The 4332-nt window shown below is 36.4% G+C and overlaps 1 long non-coding RNA gene across 1 annotated transcript; it reads left to right on the top strand.

Moving 5' to 3' along the window:
* Window positions 1-2863: 2863 nt before the first annotated feature.
* On the top strand, window positions 2864-3763 carry LOC123430729. Its single transcript, XR_006622976.1, has 3 exons — window positions 2864-2908; window positions 3075-3136; window positions 3686-3763. It is a non-coding gene; the product is annotated as an uncharacterized LOC123430729 (long non-coding RNA).
* Window positions 3764-4332: the final 569 nt, after the last annotated feature.

Genomic DNA, 4332 nt, shown 5'->3' with positions numbered 1-4332 from the left:
CGTTCCAATATCATGGTTAATCACTCGTCCAAGTTACTCTAGCTGTGGCATGGCATGCACGGTAGGTGTTCGATCAATTGTTTGTTGCTCGTGATAGGTTCCCAGCCCAACAAAAAAATCACCTTGCTGAGAAGTACATTTCCTCGACAAGTATTCAGCAGCCACAAACATTACTGAGGTCTACTTTTCTTTTTAACTGCTGGATCCAATAACATATAATGTATTATATATTAACTAGAGCCTTTATATTTTGTAGAAGCATGTTATATTCAGCAAGTTATTTGTAAAACTGAAGTCGGAGAGGAGTGATATGGTGGTTAGGAGAAATTAGCGAGATTCAAAATCAAGTATTGCAACTTCTTTCAATTATATTATGCTTTTATAACTTGCAAAAAAAATGTTATGCTTTGATAAATAAATTTCTAACAATTTGGTTTCTACTAGAGCAAGTATGGTTTCGGCAAGGAAATTGTGAAGCACCCAAGCAAGTTCTGATTAGTACTGGATCTGACTAACTAAATGCCGTCAGTTCTCAGTTGTTTACACTCTATTCATGGAATGAGATTTTGTTAATACTGATATTCATAATATAATGGTAGGATATTAGCCCTCAAGTGTCAATCTATTTTCATTTTTTGTTTATTCCTGTGGCCTTGCAATATTCTTGTTATAAATGCGTGGAGTTGTTGTCCGGAGATGTCAATTCTTCATCTGACAGTGTGCAGATCATGCTGGCCTAGAATAACTCCCGATGGAAAGTTCTTGTTCTTTTTACCTATATTGGTCTAGAACAACTCCTAATGGGCAGGTGAGTTTCTTATCATGGAAGCTTTGTTCTATTTTTTGCAAGACCATTTTGCATTCATATGTTGATATATTCATATGAGTGCTGGTGCAATTGCATTAAATTTCTAACCATTTAGATTCATAATACCAATCTGCTACAGCTTGGGTTTCTTTTTAGAAATTTCCAATTAGGATTGTTTCTAATGGTGATTAAAGTTGTCATAGAGTCAACATATTACAAATGTATACTTCTCTCCTCCAGATACCAGCAATTAGATTAAACAATCAGATATGCTGCTACTTTAGCTCTAGGATAATGTGGATTACATGCACCTACTTTTAATAATAATCCCCTAGCCTTTTCAATAGCTCTGATGTTTTGCTTCTCTGCATGAGTACTATTTGTTTCACCATTTGTAGCTCACTATATAGTAGCATCTCGTGTTCAAAACAAATGCGAACTTGTCAAGATACAATTTTAATTTCTTCTTTTTGGACAAGATGCACACAAGTATGCGTATACCTTCTGCATGTTCCACAAAATGTTCCTAGTCCATTGTAACCCTCTAAGTTATAAGGTTATTGATGATCTAAATTAGTTTGCTTAAATCTGCTTGCATGTTTAGGCTCTTTTGATTGCCTAATAATGCACCTGGAACTCGGCTTAAAAAATAGAATGCATATGAAATTTCTCTCTATCAGCTAGCCATTTGGTTGTTTAACCTGAGGCAACCTGAAACCTGCATGCACTCAACTTTCCAGTGTGTTTCTGTATGAAAATCAGTTTCTGGATTAATTTATCAAAGCCCAAAATGAAGTACAAGTGTGGAGCACATTGCATTTCTCTTTCTACTTCCTCTGATCCTATGAACTGTAACTGCACTTACCGTGCCTTTTTTTAGCTCCAACTGAAAATATGGTTAATCAAGTATTGTTTTGTGGTTCGTTCATGACATCAATGGTTGACAAAACGATAGAAAGAGGTTGATGCATCTGTTATGTTCCTTTTCTTCATAAAAGGTACTATTTCTTTGCCAAATTATGGTTTTGTGATCCTTGCTTGTTTTTTAGAGAGCGAATGCCTTCTCCACTTCTGCCAATGCTACGGCTGGGAAACGGCTGATGATGACGTGCATAAAGATGCCCCAAAGAAGGACATCGATGATCAGATAGCAGATATTCAGATCCTTCAAAACCTTTGGAAGTACTTAAGGATGAACAATAGTCGTGATTTCAACATCAGGATTGTGTTGTCATTGGGCCTCTTAGTCACCGCGAAGGTAGATGTTACTGGTGGAAATTGTTACCTATACAAATATTGTTCGAGCTAAAATAATGCAACCCACTTTTGTTAGCAAAGGCTTTTGTTTCTGTTGTACTCATTAAGTACTAGCGATCTGTGATATATTAGTAACCCCATTTGGGCTAACACTTTTTTGTAGAGTCTACCATTGACCATCATGCAGTAGGCGCAAGATTGATAGTCTCCTTACCTCACTTCATTGGAATGCAGTGCATTTGCATTACTCATAGTGTACTGAAATTATTGGCTTCTATACAAATGATCCTTTTGACCTATTCTGATGCAATGTGGTAAATTCAGATGCAACATGTTTGTTGGATGCATATTTCTTTTGAAAACAAAATAGGTAACGTCTTCTTGTTTAATTGTTCAACAAGGTCTCAAATAGAAATAGTCAACTATCGTCATTCTTAAATCAAAGGAAAAAATATTGCCCTTGTAGTTATGATATATGACATGATGAACTTAAAACATGGAAGTTGTTACATGAAGTTTTTTTTCTTTTGAAATTGTCATCGGGTGGAAGGGCTCCCCATCTGAATTGATCTCATTTCAAAAAGAGAATTGATCCAGGGTTACATGAATCTTTCAACTTTATCACCTGACCTTTTTGTATTTAAAGTGAACACCAGGTTATAAATGTTCAAGTGCCTTTCATGTTTAAGGTTGATATCGATTGGCTTGCAGCACTTGGTGGCGTTGAAGCCTCACTGGCATCATTTACAGATGCTAATGCAACCTTGTTGGCTCTCTATGCAAGCCGAGCAGCAGTTCTGATTGGATATGGTATTGTGCGGTCACGAGTATCAGCTTGTACAGGTAAATTTTGTTAAAGAACTTGGTTATCAATGTATTTTATGCCTGAAAAGCCGCCGAAAGAAACTCTGCATTTTTTAAGTTCTCTCTTTCTGCTCTCCTTTCATAACATATACAACTATGATTTACGCATTATGGTAAATATTTATGGTAATTTTTCTATTTCCAGAACTGCGGAATGCTTTATTTTCGAAAGTTACCTGGAGAGCCATCCGTTCAGTCTCCAGGATGGTAAATGCTGAACCCTTTCATTTCCATGGTATCACTTTTTGGTGAAGTTGTTTAAGTACTGTAGTTGTCCAGAATTTTAGATATTTCAACACAGTATGGATATATATTGAATGAAGTATCTTATTTTCTTGCTATACAATGTTGTTCCTATACGTCCTTATATTCGTGAAGCTGAAAAAAGGTTACTATGAGTGGTATCTGTACATTCTCTTGCTCGAACCCGCACCTAAGTGCGTGTCATTTTCATTAAAAAAAATGTCCAAATGGGGCAAGGTCTATTTGGCAGTAAGAAAAAATTGAAAGCAAGCAAAAGAAAGCTAAAGGCCTAACTGAAACTAGAAAAGCTAGAAAAAGGAAAAGAACCATTTGAAGATCTTGCACTTAGCTGGAGCCAAACTATTTGCATCTGTACTTCCGTGAGGATCGAGTGTCATCTGTACATTTGTAGCCACTTTCAGATTTAGATGGACCTGTCGTGCACAACTATTTCGATATTTATGTGTGGACACTTTAAGTATTACTTCAGTTTATTAACTTTCCGTGTTGCAGGTGTTTTCTCACTTGCATGAGCTTGATCTTCGTTATCATCTATGGTATCTGTGAATGCTCTGGTTCATGCCATCATGTCTGCTTTGATGTTTTCCTTGATTCATTGATTGTCCACATTATATTCTGCGCGGCCAGTAAGGTGCCTTCCTGCTAGCAATTAATCGGCCCTAGGTCTAACTGCTACTTGTGTAAATCATCATTGTGAAAACACGTTATAAGAATTCAACACTTACAGTTATTATGTAATTGCTGAGTTTTGATATTTACGAGCTCGGAATTATTTGATTTTTATGTTCCTTTGCATGTTTATGTTTTTCAACCGGCAAACTGGAGCTCTAAATCGCATAATTGACAGAGGCAGCAATGCAATAAATTTCATTCTTACAGTGACAGCGTTCAATATTGTTCCCACAATACTAGAGGTACTCACAGTTATTTCTCCAATTGTTACCATCCATCAGTTGTGCATACTGTGATATTGCTGTTGCTTTTGATAATTGATGCCACTTATTCTCGAAATGTTTGCTTGAGCTCTGTCTGTGTTGTGTTTTGTTTCTTATTTACAGATTGGTATGGTGTCAAGTATACTTGCCTACAAGTTTGGTTCCACTTTTGCTTGGATTACTTCAGTTTCAGTCGCTACTTAC

This window comes from Hordeum vulgare, chromosome 2H (genome assembly GCF_904849725.1).
Source record: "Hordeum vulgare subsp. vulgare chromosome 2H, MorexV3_pseudomolecules_assembly, whole genome shotgun sequence".
NCBI classification, from domain to species: Eukaryota; Viridiplantae; Streptophyta; class Magnoliopsida; order Poales; family Poaceae; genus Hordeum; species Hordeum vulgare.
The sequence above is the reverse complement of the archived record's forward strand: the minus strand, read 5'-3'. Positions and strand labels throughout refer to the sequence as shown.